The sequence below is a fragment of the Callithrix jacchus genome, chromosome 6 (genome assembly GCF_049354715.1).
Source record: "Callithrix jacchus isolate 240 chromosome 6, calJac240_pri, whole genome shotgun sequence".
Classification (NCBI taxonomy): Eukaryota; Metazoa; Chordata; class Mammalia; order Primates; family Cebidae; genus Callithrix; species Callithrix jacchus.
This window is the reverse complement of record NC_133507.1, coordinates 24,709,789-24,731,981: the sequence shown is the minus strand read 5'-3', so window position 1 is coordinate 24,731,981 and position 22,193 is coordinate 24,709,789. Positions and strand designations below refer to the sequence as shown.

Here is a 22,193-nt window from a genome sequence, read left to right as displayed (position 1 = left end):
GCAACAGGGAGAAGTAGCAGTTTAAATGCAGCTCCACTTCAATAAAACAAAACTGACAAATTACTAGAAATCCATTGCACACCGAATGTCCTAGTGTCAAATCTCCTGATTCCCGAAGTCATCTGTTGAAAAACAATTTCAGCAAATAATTATTTCAGCATGTTTCCACTCCCTGTGATAGGGATAGGAATTATTTCTCTCTCTATCTCTCTCTCTCTCTTTCTCTCTCTCTCTCTCTCTCTATCTCTCTGTCTCTCTTGAGACAGAATCTCTCTCTATTCCCCAGTACAGTGGTGCAGTGGCAGGATCTCGGCTCACTGCAATCTCCACCTCCCAGGTTCAAGCAGTTCTCCTGCCTCGGCCTCCCAAATAGCTAGGATTACAGGTGGCTGCCACCACACCCGGCTAATTTTTATATTTTCAGTAGAGACAGAGTTTCACCATGTCGGTCAGGCTGGTCTCGAACTCCTGTCCTGAGGTGATCCACCTGCCTTAGCCTCCCAAACTACTGGGATTACAGGCATGAGCCACCACACCCAGCCAGGAATTATTTCTCTTACTCCACAAAGAACAAACAGGCACCAAGGAGGAAGGCACACACCAATAAATGCGCAGCTGCCTCTTGGTATCCGTGAGGGATTGGTTCCAGGACTCCTGTGGGATACCCAAATCCTTGAATGGGCAAGCCTCTGATATAAAATGGAGTCGTATTTGCATATAATCTATGCACATTTTTGCATACGCAGCACTTTAAATCATTTCCAGATTACTTATAATACCTAATATAATGTAAATGCTATATAAATAGTTGCTATGCTATATTGTTTAGGGAACGATGACGAGAAAAAGTCTGCACATGTTCAATTCAGATGTTTTGGTGTTTTTCTCAAATTTTTCTGACCTGCTTTTGGTTGACTCCACAAATGTGGAACCCATGGATACTGAGGGCTGGCTGTACTTCCAAGTTGCATTCCATCCCAGCCACCGTGAGAGCACAGAGCAGAGGCAAGGCCCGAGCCTTGCAGTTCTCCCAGGCTCATGCTGGCCCTACAAGGTAACACTGTGTGATTTGAAAAGAATTGCATAACTTCTGTGTGCCTCAGTTTTCTCATCTATAAAATGGGGGTGGCAGCATCTTCTTCATAAAATGTGAGAACTTTATAAAACCTGTAAATTATGCTGGGTACAGGGTTGCTGTTTTATTTTTAGAACAAACAGTAATAAAAATGGAGTTTTGCCATTATTTATTATTACAGTGTAGAAACAGGAATTTATATCGACAGACCCCAAAAGAACAGAAAGATAAAAGTAATAATTAAAGGGTGATAGAATTAAAGCAGATTTTTTTACCTTAAAATAAACTGTATTTTTGTCATAATAGTTTTCAAATAAATAAAAATTGGGGAAATGATTTGATGCCCAAAGAAACAGCTAATTAATTTCCATCCAAAGAATCTTCATCTTATATCACAACAAACATGATGAATTTTATTGCACTGACAAAGAACCTGAATAAAACTCAAATGAATAATCACAAAATAATAAAAGCATTTATTTAGCAATTATGACATGGCAAGCATTCTACTAAGTATCTTACACGTATCAATTCAATTCATTCCCATCACAAGTCTGGGAAGGAGTTATTATTATTGTCTTCATTTTACAGATGAGGAAACTAAGGCACAATAAGTAGTGTGCCCAAGATCACAGAGCTGACAGATGGCAAAGACAGGCTTCCACCTTAGACAGAAGGGCAGATGCTGTCAAGTGCCCCACCAACAGCCCCCAGGACTCACTTCTACAAGATCAAAACAAATACCTGCAACTTTCAGCCTGGAGGGCTTTTTACCCCTAACCAAAGGAACAAGACTAGCCCCTGTGCCAGGCTAATTGGAAGAGCCAGAGAGTTACCGTCCCAGAAGCAGTCCTCAGCCAATGATGGGCAGGGCAGCGCAGTGGATAAATGCCCCAGCCTCCTGCCTTTGCTGGGATAACTCTCAGGTGGCTTCTATGCTGTCTCTGAGAGTTTCCTAGCAAGAATGAGCTCCAGTTACCCTCAGCGGTAAGTAACTTGATTGATAGTGCACCTTTATTGGCTTCCTTCTCCTCCCAGTCTCTCTCCCTACTCCCCTGCTAGTTTTCCTGGGATCACTGCAAGAACAACAACATCAACACCTAACACACACACACACGCATGCATGCACACACGCGCGCACTCACACACACACTATGAGGTCTGCTTACAGTGGAGTGCAAACCAAGAAAACAAACTATGCAGTCCAGTTATACTACCCCACACTCTAACCATCAGGCTATATCTATTGTAGGAAGGAAACAACAGGAGATTCCCACTTCAGAGTCAATCCCAAATATAATCAGCCTTTGAAGGGTCCTGAAAATATGCACCTGGCCCTTACATCATAAATTAAGTGCAGACCTTAGTACATGCAGTATGAAAATGTGTGATATCATGGAAGGGTAGAGAGGATTTGAGGGACATAAGTCATCACTCCAGCATTCTGCTCCCCAGGGAGCAGAGAAGAGTAGAAAGAGGACATTTCTAAAGGCAGTTGGTTTGTACAGATGAAGCTTGGCAAAATTTGGTTTTAAGAAGCAGAATTTCATTTTCTGTTCCAGGCAGGGAGGTCAGTGGAGAAAGTTACCAGCTAGCATTTATTACAGGTTTATTATGTGCCAAGCTCTGTGCTAAGCACCTCACGTGCATTAGCTCATTTAATCCCCAAAGTTGAGTTCACCATGTTGGAGCTGCTCTTTACCCTACTATACAGAAGAGGAGAGTGAGGCTTACATAGGATATGTGACATATTCACCATCACACAGCCACCAAAATGGCTGAGCTGGGACTCCAGGCAGATCTCTGATTCTAAACCCAAACTCTTAACCAATATGCTAAATGATTACTGTACCAAAACTTCCATTAATTAAACTATATGTCATGTATAAAGCACTTCAGATACATAAGTGCTTCTAAGCCTCACCACAACGTTACAAGTTAGAACGGAGCCAAATACTCTGTAAGCTGCACAAATCCATTAGCCCTTTGAGTTATTTACCCCAATTTTCAGGGAAGAAAACTGAAAGACATTTCCCCAAAATCCCCCGCAAGTGCCAGTACAGACAGCCAACCAGACTCAGCTCTCCCCACCTGGCTGGGGCTCCCAGTTCCACTGTGCTCTTCATATTATCTGCAGAAAGATACTATCTCCTCTTCTGCAATCCTTGCTTAATCCCAAATCTCTGTGCCTAGACTTAATTACGACTCATGTACACCTTCTCCTTGCTCAGAGGAAACCCAAGAGCTCCCCTCCCATAGGTTCAGCCCCTTCCATGATCTCCAAGTTCCCCTAAAGTCTCATCTTCTCAGAATACCTTCAGCTTTCGGTTTAATGAATTGGACTTCGCCCTCTGTTCATTCGCTGGGACCCATGCCGTCTCCTTCACCTACCTCACATCCACATACTCTCACTGTTGAAACTGTCCCCAAAGAGGCCTAAGTGAACAAATCCATAATCCTATCAAAGTAAAAGGGTATCATGTATTTTATCTTCTTTTACCTAAGTCTATGGGGCCTTTCATTCTCAGAGAAGTAAATGAAATGAATCCAGTAATATCTGTTCCCAAAAAGTCTACACTGGTCTTCTGACAGTACGCTGCTTATTTTATTGATGACAAACTCCAAAGAATTTTTCAATTAGGACAATTTTGGCTGATTTACATCCCCAAAGAACCCCCTCTAAGTCTCCTAAGGAGAATAAATGCGCCATATTTCTTTAAGTATGCATGTCTGGCAAATCAAAAGGGTACCATCTGGTTCACATAATTTCTGCATAGAATTTCTAAGAAGTCTATAGAATATATATGGTCCACACCTGCTCCAATAGACACCAAAACATCCCACTGCTATTTTACAAACTGACTGAAGCTAGCCGAGACTAAAACTGGCCACGGTCCTTTTAAAAGAATATGATGAACAATTAGTTCCCTCAGAACACAGCTCACAAATTATAATATATGTATTTATTTGATTAAGTCATGCAAGAGAAGAAAGACAAACATGAAAATGACATCACCCCCCAGCATCGTTTTTGAGCCCTGGGAAAAGAAAGTAGAGAATTGGCAAAAAATGCAAATTGGGACTCTTTCAAAATGAAGCAAAGGAGAAGGCAAGATAAAGTTGGAATTATTAAAACAAGAAAGGAAAGATGATAGAAATGAAGTAAACCCAGCCAGGAGAGCAAGCAGTGTTTCCCTGGTGAGAAATTACAATGAAATGCACAGCAAGGTCCCGAACAACCTGCAACTTCCATCCAAGTAAATGAGAGTCCCCCATCCAAGCAAACGTATCACGGTCATTCTTCCCCAGTACCGTAATATCTGGATAGAAGAGTTTGGTGTGTGACAGCCGGGTGAGGCATTAGCAGAAGTGACTTTTTGGTACTTGTATCTCCTGAACTACAAAGTAAGAATGCATTCCAGAGTGAGGCCCTTCTGAGGTCACCAGGATGAAAAAGAATTGTTAAGCTTTGAGGATCCTCCAAAAATGCACAATCAAACAGCATATTCAGACAAAACACTGCTAGCGTTCTACCCAGGGCTTCAGAAACATGCATACCACCATACTTCAATTCCCCAGACTGAAGAGTTTAGAACAATGTTGGCAAACTTTTTCTGTAACACAAAAGCAGCCGCAGATAACACGTAGGTAAATGAGCATGGCTGTGTCCCAATAAAATTTTATGTATGAACACTAAAATTTGACTTTCATGTAATTATCCTATGTCTCAAAATATTTTTATTCTTTCAATTTTTTTCAACCATTAACAGAAACTATAAAAACCATTCTTAGCTCACAAGCTGTACAATAAAAAAGGCAGTGGGTCATATTTGGCCCACAGGCCAAATGTTTTGCCAACTCTTGTTTTAGAGTGTTCTCTGTAATACAGAGTGTAAATAGATGACATCTGGCTCTAATGAATGATGAAAACAACTTAAATTTATACAAGGATTCAGAATCATAGGGAAGAGGCTAGAGAATAGCAACAGATTTATTTCATGCAATGGTGACAAATACAAACATAAATATTTATCTCACGTGATGGTAGCAAACACTGTACAGTACTTGCCTTGGAATCACACAAGCCTGCTCTTGAGTCCTGGAAAGACCAGTATAGCCTTGAGCATGTTTTACTGCACCTTGCCAAGCCTCAATTCCCTCTTTTGTAGGAGGATAAAAATATTATATTTTTGATAGTTATGAGGATTAAATGAGACTCTTCCACTAAAATACTTTGTATAGCATCCACCACATCTGCAAAATAAAGCTAATTAGTATCATGATCAATACTCACATAGTGGCTGGTTAACTGATTGCAAAACATTTTTCCTGGAGATGAAGATAAAATGTTTAGAAACACTGACTCCTAATTACTTATTTATAAAAGACAAAGAGAGGGAATGTGGTCTCTTTCCGGGTCCACAAGGGACGGAGGTTTAAGGGTAAGAACTTCCCAGCGCCAAGCCCCCATCCCATCTCTCTCCATCCCTCTCCATCTGGGAGATTTATCAGTTTCTGTTTTAAATTTCGTGGATGCGGTTAGAATCAAAAGTCAATCACTCCAGCGGAAGTTCCAAGGAACTCCTTTCATTGGCCAAAGGTTTTGGGGAAGGTGGGGGTTCCTCCCAGATTAAAAGTCCCCTTCTTCCACACCCCTTTAGACTCCATGTTTGGGTCCCCTTCCACAAACACTCCCTTCTCATAAGCAGTCTTTCTCCTGGATTTCCCCTCTGGAGTCCCCTTCCACGCTCTCGTGAAAGCCTGTCTTCCCCTCCTAAACTCCATCTCTGTCTCTATTCCCTTCCACTCAGTGTGGAAGCTGCTTTCCTCTCCTGGATTCCATCTTTCCGGATTCTCTCACTCAGTGTGAGGGGAGTTTGCCTTCTCTGGTTTTCTCCCTCTGGGAACCCTTCTCACTCAGGGTGAGAGCGGCTTTTCTTTCTCTCATTCAGTGTCGGAGCTAGCTGTTTCTTTCTCTCTCCTTCCCCCTTTTCCCTCTCTACCTAAATAAGTCACTTTCTACAAACACTTTTGAGTCCGGCATTTACTGCGCACTGCACTGTGGTCTCCTCTCCCATTCTTGGGGAGTGATAGACCAAGAACCTGGAGAAACATCCTCTCAGAGGAACTGAGGGCTCCCCTGAGCCCCTGAATCCCAACATTACAAAAGCTCCAAACAAAGTAGATGCCCGAGTTAAATACAAAAACTAATATAATAAAGAAAATTTTAATTTTGGTGCAACATCCCAGTTCTTTAGCAATCAGTGGTCTACAAACCTCAGACTTCTGTGCACCGTGAGTGTAAGTCATGAGAAAAGAGTGCAAACATTCATTTACTCAGCAAGCATTTCTCAAGACTTCTACATGTAATACCTGGTAGACAGGCACAGTAAGTAACCGAAATAATTTCAGTACAACATGTGACCATTTGTTTTAGGCAATGACTGTCTTTTCTTGGAAAATGCACTTGATTTTAAGACACCAATGTGAATAGCAGAGATCCAGGAGGGGTAAAATTCAAGAATGCTGGTTAACTTTTTTCTTTTTATTTTGAGACAGAAGCTCTCTGTCACCCAGGCTGGAGTGCAGTGGCGCAATCTCTGCTCATTGAAACCTCTGTCTCCCAGGTTGAAGCGATTTTCCTGCCTCAGCCTCCTGAGTAGCTGGGATTACAGGCCTGTGACACCATGCCTGGTTAATTTTTGTATATTTAGTACAGATGGGGTTTTACCACATTGGCCCTGCTGATCTAGAACTCTTGGCCTCATGTGATCTGCCTGCCTCAGCCTCCCAAAGTGCCTGGATCACAGGCATGAGCCACCATGCCCAGCCTAGTTAACTTTTTTTAAAACAAATTTTTATATAAAAGTATACATAAAATTATGGTTTTATATATGCAGTTATATTATAATTATATAAAATTTATTAAAATAGGTTTTAAGATGCATCACTTTTACACTGAGGTAAGGTTCAATGGGACCTAAGGAGGGGATTATATCTGCCTTATAACATTCTAGAGAACATCCATGCTTGCATCCTGTTCTGAAAAGATTCCTAAATAGGTCACTACAAGCAAAGCACTCCCTCCACTTCATTTCTCGGCAGCCTTTGCTCAGCCCACTTGTGAGGCTGCCTGCCCACTCATTTCAAAGCCTGCCTTCTGCAGTTCTGCCCATTCAGCATCGTCAAATCTGTATCATGACTTGACAGCTATCTGCACTTATCCCCAATCATGCCACAGTTCTCACATTCTGCCAGCCAGGCTCCTTCAAGGGCCAAACACGACAGCACATGGGCAAGTGCTCAGTTCATTACTATCCAATCTGCCTTCCAATAAGGTTTCCAGATACATCCTTAGACAAAAAGCCAGGAGTTGTCTCTACAGAGACCACATGCAGCTCCTGAGTAAATACCGGCCATGTTATGGGTGAGCAGGTAACATCCTTCCACTATTCAAAACTGAGAAAAAGGCAACCTGCAGACGAACTACCCAAGCAATATATGCTTACCTAAGACCATGAGAAAAAAAGCTGCCAACCATTTGGCAGTGGATCATAATAATTAATTGCACACGTTTCTTTGGTCTGCACAGCTTTTTAAAAATTGAAATTAACGGCCAATATTTCAAAACTAGAACATTTCATATGAAATCTTGATTTTGAGCATTCCCCCCTCCAGAAAAAATCAAGAGGACCTAGGCAAACAACAGGCTGCAGGTAAACAGAAGCAGGACCTCCAGGCCCAGTTCACCATCATCACCACCTACTGAATGTCCATTCGACATTTAGCATGTAATTACTGCATAGCTACTATGTGCTAGGCAGTGCTTGAGGGACTCGGGATACCAAAGGGATAAACAGGACAAGAGATTATCAGACAGTAACATCTGCTAAGAAGGGATTTAAAACTGGGTAGCACAGAGGACTTCTGCTTCAGGGAAGATGGAGTAGATATACTTTTCTCTGTTCCTCACACTAACTATAATGAAAAACCCTGGGCATTACATAGAACACGAACATAAGAAGACTCTGCAAGGTGGAGAGAAGAAGACACACCAGCTTGGGACTCTGGGACCCAAGAAAGGACATGGTCATGGGTTCCCTCAGTTTTCTTTTTCCCTCACATGTCCAAGATTTGGAGCTAAAGAAGCCAGCAACATGGAAATGCCATGGGTACAAGAAAAGCCCCAACAAAGGTCTGCTCTCTACAGCCAAGGGACTGAGCAAGGGGCAGCCTAGCAAGACAGAAAACATTTAGACAATAACTGCTCTCCTCCAGCCACACACCACAGAAAAACAAAACGTGGCCATACCCCTATCCCCACCAGCAAAGGATGAATGGGGGCCTAGACTTCTACCCTTGCCTAACTGAAATGAGGTAACCAACAACCCACCCCCCTCCTCACCCCTGGGTAGTGTCAGAGAAGGCCAAGTAGACCCCACAAGGCAGTAACAATGCCCACCCACCCCCAACTTTGGTGGTAGTAGAGAGCATATAGGGAGCCTGAACTTTCACCTCCACCAGCAGTAATGAGGTGCCCTTCCTCCTCCCCACTGGGGTGATGTCAGAGGATGCCTAGTGGAGAGTCAGAACTACCTGGTGGCACTGAGACTGCCCGTCCCATGGTGTCAGTTGAGGCCAAGTGCAGAGCAGTAACAAGACTCTCCTACTCCTCCCAGCCAGAGAAGGGTAGGAGCGCCTTGTTATCAGTGGTGGCTTAATCGCCAAAACTCTCACCCCCTTCAGCAACAATAAGCCACCTTGAGTGTCAGCAGAGTCTGAGAGGAGACTTCCCCCACCTGGAAGTAACAAGGCAGTGTCCCCCATGTCCCCTACCAGAGCAATGTCAAAGAAAACAAGCAAAACCAGACAATTTAAATAAGATCCAGAGTCTCATAATATAGCCCCAAATGCCCAGATTTTAATTTAAAAAGTCATCATGTCAAGACCCAAGAAGATTTCTAGTTGAATGAGAAAAGATAAATCAGTAGATGCCAACACCAACATCACAGAATCATTAAAATTATCTGATGAAGATTCTAAAGAAGCCAACAAGCAACTGTGAAGATGCTAGAAGCAGTGAAAAACAGAAAGTCTTAGCAAATAAGTGGAACATATGAAGAAGAGCTAAATGGACATTCTAGAACTGAAAAATATAATAACCAAATTTTTTTTAAAATAGCCTATATCTCACCCACAGAATGCAGAAACAGAGAAAAAAAAATGTGAACTAGAAGACAGAACAATAACAATTACCCAATCTGAACAACAGAGAGAAAACAAACGGGGGGGAAAAAAGAAGAAAAAGAACAGAGCTGCAGGGACATGAGGGACCATAACAAAAGATCTAACATTCATGTCATTAGCATTCCAAAAAGAGAAGGGGAAAAAAAGCCAGACTGGTAAAGCACTCAAAGAAACAGTGGCTAAAAATTTTCCAAATCTGGCAAAAGACAGCCTACAAATTCAAATAACTAAGTAAATCCCAAACAGGATAAAGCAAAAGAAATCCACACCAACACACCTCATAGTCAAACTTCTAAAATCTAAAGACAAACAAAAAAATATCTTGAAAGCACTGAGAGAATAATACCTAACCTACAGAGAAAAACAGTTGGAATTACAGCAGGCTTCTCATCAGAAATCACTGATAAATGAAACACTGTAGACAAATTTAATTGTGTTTATTTCAGCAAAGGGCAATTCATGAATCAGGCAGCACTCAGAACCAGGAGAGGTTCAGAGACCTCTGCCCAGTAGTATGAGTAGTAAATTTTTATAGGCCAGACACAGAAGCAAAGTCGTGAAATCACTTGATTGGCAACAACTGGGCATCTGCTTTATTTGAGTATGGTGTAATGAGATATTTGCCTTATTTGAGCATAGTCTGATCAGCTAGCTGCCTGTGATTGGCTGAAACTTGGCTGTTTGTTATACTTCTAAGTTAGCTTTTAGTTTGTTTACATACTGTTAGGCTGTGGTTCATTAGCAATGAAAACAGTCTCAAGTTAATGGCCTCCTGCTTATTTAAAAATTTAACTTTACAAAAACCAGGAGAAAGTGGCACAATATTTTTCAATTGCTTAAAGAAGAGAACCATCAACCCAGAATCTTATATCCTAAGTAAATATCCTCAGAAATGAAGGAGAAATCAACATAGCCTCAGAAGAGGGAAAACTAAGAGAATCTGTTACCAGCAGACCTGCCCTGAAAGAAGGGCTAAAGAAGGTTCTCTAAAATAAAGGAAACAATAAAAAACAGAATCATGGAACATCAGAAAAGAAGAACATGATAAGCAAAAGTATGGGTAAACATAATAGACTCCTTTCCATAAGCATTCTAAATTATATTTGATGGTTAAAGCCCAATTATAATACTGCCTAATGTGTTTCTAAATGTACATAGAAGAAATATTTAATGAAATTATATCATAAATAGGGAAGGGCAATGGAAGACAAAGGGAGGTTAGTTTTCTACACTTCACTTGAACTGGTAAAATGATAACATCAGTAGACTTTGATAACATGTGTGCATACGTATACACACACACGTGAACAGCCACAACAAATGTAATACAAAGAGGTATACTCAAAAAACACTATATAAAACAAAATGGAAGACTAAAAACTTTCACCTAACACACAGCAATACAGGAAGGAAAAGAAAAGAAATTAAAAACAGAGCCAACAAACAAACAAGCAAATAAATACCCACAAAATAAAATGGCAGCCTTTAGCCCTAATATATAAATAAGTACATTAAATGTAAGTGTTCTACATACCCCAAGTAAAAGGAAGACAGGCACAGTAGATTAAAAAGCATAACCTAACTATAGGTTGTCTATAAAACACAAACTTCAGGCCAGGCTCAGTGGCTCATGCTTGTAATCCCAGCGCTTTGGGAGGCCAAGGTGGGCAGATCACTTGAGGTCAGGATTTCAAGACCAACCTGGGCAATGTGGCAAAACCCCATCTCTACTAAAATACAAAAATTAGCTGGGCTAATCCCAGCTACTTGGGGGGCTGAGGCAGGATAATCACTTGAACCCAGGAGGCGGAGGTTGCAGTGAGCTGAGATTGCACCACTGTGCTCCAGCCTGGGTGACAGAGTGAGACTCTGCCTCAAAAAAAAAAAAATCAAATATCACAATATAGGCAGTTGAAAGTCGAAAAATATGTATGTTATGCAAACATTAATCCAAGGAAAGCAGAACAAAAGAAAAAGAAGTAGGATTGCCTATGTTAATATCAAATAGACTTCAGAGAAAAGAAAATTATCAGAGACAGGGAGGAACATTATATGATAATAAAAGAGTGAGTGCACTAAGTAGACATAGCAATCCTAAATGTGTATGCAGCAAACAGCAGAGCTACAAATTATATAAAGCAATACTGATAGCAATGAAAGAAGAAACAGATCCATAATTAAAGCTAGAGACTTACCTAAACAATTAATAGAACTAGACAGAAAGTCAGTAAGGTTATAGAAGAACGCAGTAACACTATCACCCAACAAGAGCAAATCAATATTTAGAGGATTTATCTGGGACACTCCACTCAACAACAGCAGATACACATTGTTTTAATGTAGCATATACCAAGATATGGTTGTTTTTTTTTTTTTTTGAGAGTTGCCCAGGCTGGAGTGTAGTGGCACAATCTTGGCTCACTGCAACCTCCACCTCCCGGCTTCAAGCAATACTCCTACGTCAGCCTCCCAAGTAGCTGGGATTACAGGTGTGCACCACCATGCCCCAATAATTTTTGCATGTTTAGTAGAGATGGGTTTTCGCCATGTTGGTCAGGCTGGTCTCAAACTCCTGACCTCAGGTGATCCACCCACCTCAGCCTCCAAAAGTGCTGGGATTACAAGTGTGAGCCACCACGTCCGGCCTGAGGTACACTTTTAAAAAGAATATCCTGGCCATTATGGGCAAATAAATTGTAGCTGGTGAGGAAATTGGTTAAGAGGCCACTACAGTCCTGGGGGCAAGAAATGATGGTCAGGACCAGGATGATAGTAGCAGAGATGGAGAAAAGCAAATGGTTGTATTTTGAAAGTGGAACCAAGAGGAAAGACTTGCTAATGAATTGGGAATAAGAGAAAGAAATGTCAAGGTTGAGTGCTGGTTTTTGTTTTACCTTGCTTTGTTTTGTTTTACTTGAGCAATCACAAGTAGAAAAACAGGTTGGGGTAGAGATAATTAAGAGTTGGCATTTGAATATCTTAAATTTGCGATTTTTAAAAATATCCAAGAAGAGAGGTGATGCAGGCACTTAGATTTATCAGTCTGTATCCAGGAGAAGCATCTGGGCTAGAAAATTTAGAGAGAAATCAATGTATGGATTGTATGTAAATCTGTGCAGCTAAGGAAGCTACCTTGAAAGCGTGCAAAGTTAGAAAAGAGGAGGTACCCAAGTCAGGGCCTGGCGTATTACGGGATTTAGAGGCAAGGGCATGAGAAGGAGCCATTAACAGACACCTGAAAGAATAGCCCCTGAGCCCAGAAATCTGAGCAAGTATAGAAGGTGTTGTAAGCAGAGACTAGTCCACTGGGTCAAATGCTGTTGAGAGCTCAGATGGAGAAATGATCATGAGATTAGACAATTTCACTCAAGACCTAGGCCAGCATGGTCTCAAAGCACAGAAAAAGAAAGCCAATTTGAATAGGTTGAGAAGACAACAGGTAAGAAAGCAGAAAGCTAGCAGTGTTGGTTGACGCCTGCAATCCCAGCACTTTGGGAGGCCCAGGCAGGCGGATCACCTGGGGTCAGGAGTTTGAGACCAGCCTGGCTGACATGGTGAAATCCCATCTCTACTAAAAATGCAAAAATTAGCTGGACATGGTGGCACGTGCCTGTAGTCCCAGCTACTAGAAAGGCTGAGGCTGGAGAATTGCTTGAACCTGGGAGGCAGAGGTTGCAGTGAGCCAAGATTGTGCCACTGCACTCCAGCCTGGGCACCAGAGCAAGACTCAGTCTCGAAAAAAAAAAAGAAAGAAAGCAGATATGGGACGACAAATAACTTTCTCAATTATCTTTCTGGGAAAGGGAGAAGGTAAATAGGACAGGGGCAAAAAGGGGACTAAGATCAAGGGAGGGTTTCCTCCTTTCTTTTTTCAAGACAGGAGATATTAGAGAGGATGTCTGCATGCTGATGGCATCAAGCTAAAAAAGACATCAGAGAAAATTATCTCCTAATTTAATGTATTTGTCCAAAAGTAGGTAAAAAAGAATTATAAACTGGGCACCAATTATAGTATATTACAATCTGCTCAGACTATACTATAACCTTACTATAATGTAATCTTCCTATAGCACAGCCATAGTAAGCCACAGATGTAAAGAGGGAATGGTAAGGGGAAGATTTTATTGGCAAAAAAGGATAAGCTCATATAAGCTGCTTGGAAAGAGTTCATTTTTTCCAGAAGCTCAAAGCCAGAGTTGGCGTCAATTCATTGGTGGAGATGCCATTACCAGGCAAGGGTTCTTTCAAGAGCATCTTATCTGAATTGCTACAGTTCTAAAGAATGTCTAATAGTAAATCTGGTAATAGAAATGTTTGCATATGTGCAGAATGTTAAGTCATGAAAAGAATGAGATATGTGAAAGATGTGAAGGAATTTCTTGTGGAGTTATTTTAGAAAGTCCTTGAGATAGCCTTATCTGGGGTATGCAAGCATGACCCCTTCTCTTTCATGCTTCCCTGACTCAAATTTGTTTGAGTTTGACAAAATTTTATCTTCGTATCTGCAACTTTCACATTTCCCTGTTTTGATCAAGATCTTTCTTTGGAGAAAGATCAATCAGCCTGTAGTCAGGTTTTGAATGTGCTGGGTGCTGGGATGGACTGGTCCTGAATAGATATTCTTAGACAACATCGAGGGAGGTGATTATCAGCTGCAAGTCAGTATCAAGCCATTTTAGCCATATTTGAGCAACAAGAAGGCCATAAGGAGACGCTCTCAGGTTTAGTCTGTTCTGGATGTCATCAAGTTTGATTTCGTCTGTTCCACAGATCATTTTAAAACACTGGACAAACATCACTCTATTAGAAGTTGCATTTCTGCAGAGATTTGATGGACAATAGGTGCACATTTTGTTCCTCAAACACATGTTTGAGACCAGTTGTTTTACAAAGTAAAAACAACAGGAGTATGACAAATCTAGTTTATGCAATGGTTCTGTCAAGCCTAAGGGCAACAAACTAAACAAATCAAAAGACGATGGAGAACTGTGTAAGACTTGCCATAGCCATTGAGTAGTATTCCATGACTGGGTTAAATTAAAGCAGAGAGTGCTAACTCTGTAAAAGGGACCACTATGAACAAAAAGTAGTTAGGGATATTGCCAAAGCTACCCAGTAGGTGGGGTAAAGGATTTCTTAGATCAGGTCTTGTTAAGTTGCCCGTAATTGTTACTCATTGTGAAATTTTTAATTATGGCATTATGCTGTCAAGTGAAAAAGGTAGGCATTACAAGGGGTGAGAATCTCATTACGATGTCTTGTTCCAACAGTCTTGGGAAACACTGTCCACAGTGTGAAGTCAGCAACTTTGCAGTCTGAATGCCTCTGGCTATGGCATCAGGAGATTTCGTGAACTTTCTGTGTGACCCACATATCAAGCACAAGACTTGTCCCTTGTAATTTATATTAAGTTGTTTAGTTTTAGCTTACAGAGCTTTAGAAAAGAGCAGTTTCCGTTGCTAGTAATTCTATTTTAAAATACCATAGAAGAAAACTGGATTAGAGGAATCCAGAAGAATTTAAGATCCAGTCCCTTCTACAAGTATGTAATAAAACTTGAAAAACTCACAGAACTACAGTCTAATAACGGGTATATCATTGTCATACTAATTTTACCAAAGTACTCAGAGCAAGACTAATTTGTATGTAAAATAAATTAGTTTTGTCAGATTTGTCCTGAGTATTTACATAAGTACAGTGAGAACGGTGATTGAATCTCAGATTGAACTTTTTTTTTTAACTTTTGAAGCAAGAAGGTTAAATCAAGATGGGCTTCAGATTTTATCCGAAGTACCTATAAGGATTTTTGAATATGTCTAAGCCAAACCTTGCTAGTATAATTAACAATTTACATTGCATATTGTCATACATTGTTATAAAATTTAAAACACTCATGAATAGTTTTCTTTTTAATTTTAAGATATGGAAAAAAAAGCAAACTTTTTTTTTTTTTTGAGATGGAGTCTTGCTCTGTCACCCAGGCTGGAGTGCAATGGTGCAATCTCGGCTCACTGCAACCTCCACCTCCTGGGTTCAATCAGTTCTCCTGTTGGTCAGGCTGGTCTCGAACTCCTGATCTCATGATCTGCCCACCTCAGCCTCCTAAAGTGCTGGGATTACAGGCGTGAGCCACTGCACCCAGACAAAAGCAAACATTTTAATATTACTCACATGAGTATATGTTACCAAATTGCTATAGGTACCTCAAAAAAAAAGTTTCCTTAAATCTGAAAAATAAAATATTAAATAAATTAGAATATTTCAAATAAAAGTCATAAAATCACAATCCATTATCAGTTTAGCCCCATGTAATTAATTGTTGCTCTGTTTGATCTTGGTTTGCAGTTTCATGAATATGTCAGTTATTTTAGAGTTTTGGAAATTTGTACTTTATCCATTGATTTTTAAGTTATCAGAAACATGTATTCAAGACTACTTATTAGAGTCTTTTCCATAAGTTTGACTGAAGATGACTTTATGAGAAGAATCAAAACTGTAGATGATAAAAATTTAGAATAGCCGTGGTTAAAATTTGATGAGAATTTATTGTAACAACAAGGAAATTTAGTTACTTCTATTGTGTACAGTATTTTAAGATAACAACCAGAATCATGACTAACAGTGTCATACCAAGACCATGAGACCCTTATACAGTTTACATAATTTTTAGAATATTCATAACCCATCCACACACATCATTTTTTAAAGATGAACATCACTTATTAGAGATAATGCAGTTTTTCTAAATAATCAAAAAGCTAATAAAGACAGCATAAAGCACAACAAACTCCTACTAAAACATGAAAGCTGTTTCCCAGGCCATTTAATGAAAAGGCAAAGGCAAAGAAAAACCTCCAGCAATATGAGTACTTCTTCCTTGGGAATCCCATTTAGATAACCTGTAGGTAGAACCTGATGAAATGGTATCTGGATTCAATTAGACCCTGGAAAAGTATGTGTCCAAGGTTATGAGTACATACCATATTATAGAAGAATAATGTAAACAAGGAAACCAGTACCTTGACCAGTGGAATGCATGGCTTTTAGAAAAATTAAAGAGCACATGAAATTGCCTGGTTACATGGAACAATTTAGACACATCAAGAAAAGCCAAAGCCAGGCGTGGTGGCATGCGCCTTTAGTCCCAGTTACTTTGGACACTAAAGTGGGAGGTTCATTTAAGCCCAGGAGGTCAGGGATGCAGTGAACTATGAACACATGACTGCACTCCAGCCTGGGCAACAGAGTGAGACCCCAACAAAAAAAAAAAAAAAAAGGAAGAAAGAGGGAGGGTGAGGGGAAGGGGGAGAGGGAAGGGAGGGAGAAGGGAGGATAGGGGAGAGAAGGGGAGGAGAAGGGGGCGAGAGGAGAGGGGATGGGAGAAGAGCCATAATAACAGAGTGACAGAGTGAGAACTGGGGGGAAACAGCCACAGGAACTGATGAAAAAGTTGAGAGTCATCACTCTAGTTAAACAAGAACATATACCTTTTCAAGGAGAGAAGGAAGAAGAGCAGAAAGCAACAATGCATGACCTGCAAATTGTACGTCGTGAGATGTAGTAAAAAGCCGAACTCTTGAGATATGACTCTGAAAAGCTTTAAGAGCAAAACTCTACCTCAAGAAATGAAATTATCATTTCAAATGAAGAAGGCAGCACTTTCAATTTGAAATTAGGCAGAAACTGTAAAACATGAAAAAGCTGTAGCTCAGAAGAAGGTTGAAAATGTAAAGAAATCAATTTCAGAATTAAAATCAAACCCTCTTGCAAGTTTTTACTAGGAGTAGATCAACATTCTGAGAAAATCCTGTTGCTCTGGTCCTGCATCAGAGCATCCCTGACACCAAGGCTAATTCTTATTTTTTTTTTTTTTTTTTGAGACAGAGTTTCACTGTTGTTACCCAGGTTGGAGTGCAATGGCGCAATCTCGGCTCACTGCAACCTCTGCCTCCTGGGTTCAGGCAATTCTCCTGCCTCAGCCTCCCGAGTAGCTGGGATTACAGGCACGCACCACCATGCCCGGCTAATTTTTTTGTATTTTTAGTAGAGACGGGGTTTCACCATGTTGACCAGGTTGGTCTCGATCTCTCAACCTCGTGATCCACCCGCCTCAGCCTCCCAAAGTGCTGGGATTACAGGCTTGAGCTACCGTGCCTGGCCAAGGCTAATTCTTAAATTGCCTTCCAATCCCAACCAACCTGATTATACACTAAACTTCCTTTACAAGTCTCATAGTTCATAAACTCTCCATGACTTTGCTTAGACCTGCCAGCATTTTCTTAAACCCCAGTGTGACGGCTAATACTGAGTGTCAACTTGATCGGATTGAAGGAGGCAAAGTATTGTTCCTGGGGGTCTCCATGAGGGTGTTGCTAAAGGAGATTAACATTTGAGCCACTGGACTGGGAGAGGCAGACCTACCCTCAATCTTGGTGGGTACCATCTAATCAGTTGACAGAGCAACTAGAATAAAACAGGCAGAAGAATGTGGAAAGACTGGACTGGCTGAGTCTTCCAGCCTTCATCTTTCTCCCATGCTGATATTTCCTGCCCTTGAACTTTGGACTCCAAGTTTGGACTCTTGGACTTACACCAGTGGTTTGCCAGGGGCTCTCAGGCCTTCAGCCACGGACTGAAGGCTGCACTGTTAGTTTCCCTACTTTTGAGGTTTGGGGACTCAGACTGGCTTCCTTGCTCCTCAGCTTGCAGATGGCCTATTGTGGGACTTCATCTTGTGATCGTGTGAGTCAATACTCCTGAATAAACTGTCTTTCATATATACATCTATCCTATTAGTCCTATCCCTCTAGAGAACCCTGACCAATACACCCTTCTTTGTCTTACAGTGGAAAATATCCAGGAGAGAAGAAACAATAGGGCAGAGAAGAGACGAAACAAGAGCAAAGTCCCTGAGAAAATGAGAAGAGATGGGTTGGAAGCACAGTGGAGTAACTAGCCAGGTGTGTCTGCCACTGTTGCACTGGAGAAGCGCTCAAGCAAAGCACTACACATGAGCTCACAAGACCCTCCAGAATTTTGGTATGTGGCCCAGAAGAAAGAAAGGTGGACAAGGATGAGAAGATGTGACTCTGGTATCAGATTCACTAGGGAGGACTCAAGTCATCCAGCCTGAAATAGCAGCAGCCTCTACCACTGATAGATGATTTGAACAGGCAAAGTACTTAGTAGCATTATTGTTTGAGAAAGATGTAGCCAGGGACGGGGAAAAGACAGCATTATCCACGGGATTCAGAAGTAAGAAGGAACAACACTTGGCTCAGGAAGGTCACTGGCTACTGGTGCTGTGTGTGGTAAAAACAGTGGGATGACCCTGGAAATGGGGATGGAATTCACATGAGGAAGGCATTTCAAAGAACTGGAATAGTTAGAACTAGAAACAACGCCTCCCTGATCTCATCCATAGTACTTCTCCCAGACTCTCCCCCCAGCTCAACACTTTCCCAGGTTTTTATTGAAAAGCAAAATTTAACTATCCATGTTTCACTGATATAGATTCTCTAAATATATTCATTGTTTAGCCAAACAGTGTGTCAGTTGTTCATTGACAGTTATCTTTTCTGGATAAAGCATGCCAATAATAGCTTCCTGAAATACACATGAGATACCCCCACATACACTTAACTTCGGGAAATTAATTTACATTCAATTTGTTAATAAAGCTGAAAAATTTAACTAAAGCAATAGGAAAAAACATCTCTGCCTTCAAATGCATTTTTAAATCAAATTCCAAGTGATATCATGAGTCACATTTACTTTATAGAACAAAAAGTCACCAGTGGTAAGAAATGTTTGGATTATATTGTATCCTTAAGATATTTTTAAAAATCAAAATCAATTATTCATTTTAAACATCTATCTTCACATCCTGACTTTAAAAGAAAAAGATTTATCAATTAATTTATCAATCTATTTGGAAAGGAGCAAGAATGTTTTAGCTTTAATATATTTTCTGATACACTTAAGAGAAAAAAATAAATCATTATGGATTTTGCAAAGTGCATTTTTATCTTTCTCTCTAATGAGATAGAGAAACAAGAGACATTCATTGCCTCCCTAGGGAATCTCATGATTTACAAAGAATATCCTTCTCTGAAGCATTTGCCCATAAATGGCCAGCCTGTACAGCCAGTGATTACAGGAAATATATACAGGCCCCTCATGACCCCTTATCATCTTTCTGGCTAACACATTAAAAGAGGAAGGGGGAAACGTTGCAAAAAAGCACTGTGTTAGAGGCTCCCCTTCTTTTTGGCCTGTAAGGAGTCCCCTTTAACCTCTGGCATGTGTTGCTGGGTCACATGGCAGAGGTAAAAAGGCATAAAGAAGTAAACTTAACATGGAGTCTACAAGTGTCATCAGTAGTGGTAGGCTTGGGAGACGAGGAGAGGAGAAGAGATGAAACTGGTCCCTGGACTTTTATGGGATGCAGAGCAAGGCCCCTGGAAGACAAGAAGGTCCAGAAATGGAAAAAACATGGCTATTACTACTTTCCAGGTCAGACAACACACAGGTGTGGCCTGAACTTCCTTCTTCAACAATAAATGCTATCAAGAAAAATTACTGTGAAATAAGCATACAAATACACATCAGTGAGTAGTAACACAAATGTAATTATTGTAAGCTATATTTGTATTTGTTCGGCACCATGTTTTACAAGAAACCACAATGTGCTATCTATGCTACTTGTATTTACTTATAATAACTCAAGCTACACCTCCACCAGAAGAGTAAAGAGCTTCTATTAAAAAATCTTGTCAAGAGAAAAAATATTTAACTATGCACTTGAAAAATTTGGGTTCTAGTCTCAAATGTTGAAGCTTAGAATTAATTAAATTTTAACTTATATTCTTCTCATTTTAGCATATTTCTTATATTCTTCTTATAATATAAGTTATATTTCTTATATTCTTATAAGTTATATTTCTTATATTCTTCTTATAAGTTATTAACTTATATTCTTCTCATTTTAGCATATTTCTTCCTCTTTCCTGTTGGTCTCCATATGCTGCCAAAATGATGCATAATCACCAGGGTTTACGGTTCTTCATTCTCTGTAAAGTAGGGTTTTTTTCCCCAGAGACAGGAAAGGTATCAGGAAAAAAGGAATGGTAGTTAATCAGGTTATAGTTAATTTTACCTCACCTATCTTTCAGAAAAATAATCTCAGTTTGCCATGATCCTGGATCCCTTATCTGTAAAAGGTCCACTTTGTCATCTTTGTCTTACTCTGAAATGCTTAAAGTAAATGTACTCAAGAATTTCAGCACTGAGGTGTATACACACACACACCCTCAGACACAGAGAGAGAGGCGTATCACTTTATCAAGATATATTTCACATACCATACAATTCTCTCAAAGTGTACAATCCTATGGTTTTAAGTATATTCACAGATTGTGCAACCATTGCCACAATTAATTTTATAACAGAGCTTCTAAATTCTCTTAGTCACCATACAGACAGAAACCAAGGTCCAGATGGGTTAAGTTATGTTCCCAAGATTACAGAGCAGCTCAGTGGCTGCGCCAGATCTAGATCCCTGGGAATTATTTTAGCCATTGACACCATCTGGGGCTCCCTTCCCCGGCCCCAGGAAAGTTCTAGTGAATTAAAACCTGCTGCTAAAATGTTGTCTGAGAAAAACATCTGGCATTTTTTATTATTGTGCCCCCTCATATTATATTAAACCGGTCTGATTTCTCCACCAAATTGCTGCACTGCAAGATTTCTTAGAAAGATTTCTAGAACCTAATAAAACATATCTACTGAGTACTTTCACCACAGAATACTGCTAGGAAGCCCAGAGAGAATCTGTGATGCCTTTTCTTCCAGATAAAGTCATAAATTATTTAAGCTCATGCAAAAAAAAAAGACTAAATTAGACCTTCTGCTCATTTTATTTTTAATGGACTGATTACAGGTAGTTAAACCAAACTACCCATCACCGGCAAAATATTTCTCCAACGCCAATAACTTGCAAGGATTTCAACCATTCATTCTGATTACTGGTCAGAAACCAGCTTAAATCACCCAAGGGTTCACGTTTTGGTTATCTCTGAGATTTGCTCCTATGAAGTCCATACCCAATAAAGGAAAAGTTTTCAAAAGAGGAGGCTCATTTCCTGCCAGTGCTAAGGGACCCAGTGTAACAAGCACAGTCAGCGATTACTCTGGCACTGCCCTGCCCACAGCGGCACTCGGCCTCCTCACTGTACCATCTGAGAGCACTGCACAATACCTAGCTCGCAGAAGCACTTGCTGATTGCTCCTGCCTTTAAATGTCCTCCTTCCATGATGCTCTTCTTTCTCCTGTAATCTACGAGTTCTTTCTTTCCTGAGTTGTGCCACCCCAAAATTTCATCTATTCAATAAATATTTACTGAGTGGTCATTGCTCATCCCACACTGGGCTAAACATTGTCCTTAAATGTGGATGCTCTCTAGAGTCGGTCTTTAACTCACTGTGCATTTTCTCACTTTTGTCTACACGTACATTTTTAAATCTCTGTTTAGGATGGAAATCACCAAAAATTTGTAGCTCCGGTACCGGCCTCACCCCCTGAGCTTCCAGGTCAGGATATGCACCCCAACCTAGTGGACGTTGAATGAAATCTGTCTACCCTGGCTCTAGCATTGGGGCTGGCGTTGGTGAGAGAGGTGGGAGAAGCAACAGATTCGGCGGTGCTGGTGGGGAGCAGGTTTTACAACGTGAGCTCTGCCACAGCTGGAAGAGCCTGCAATGTTGGTGTTGAAAAGCAAATTTGCGTGTAAACACACGCGCGCGCGCGCACACACACACACACGCACACGCACATCAATTTCATGTCTCCCTGCCTGTTTTCTCTGCTCAG

General features: G+C 40.6%; 1 protein-coding gene across 4 annotated transcripts in view; it reads right to left on the bottom strand.

Moving 5' to 3' along the window:
- SH3GL3 (SH3 domain containing GRB2 like 3, endophilin A3) overlaps positions 1–22,193 on the bottom strand; it is a 293,614-nt gene that overhangs the window by 127,663 nt on the left and 143,758 nt on the right. The gene's annotated exons all lie outside the window — the stretch shown is intronic.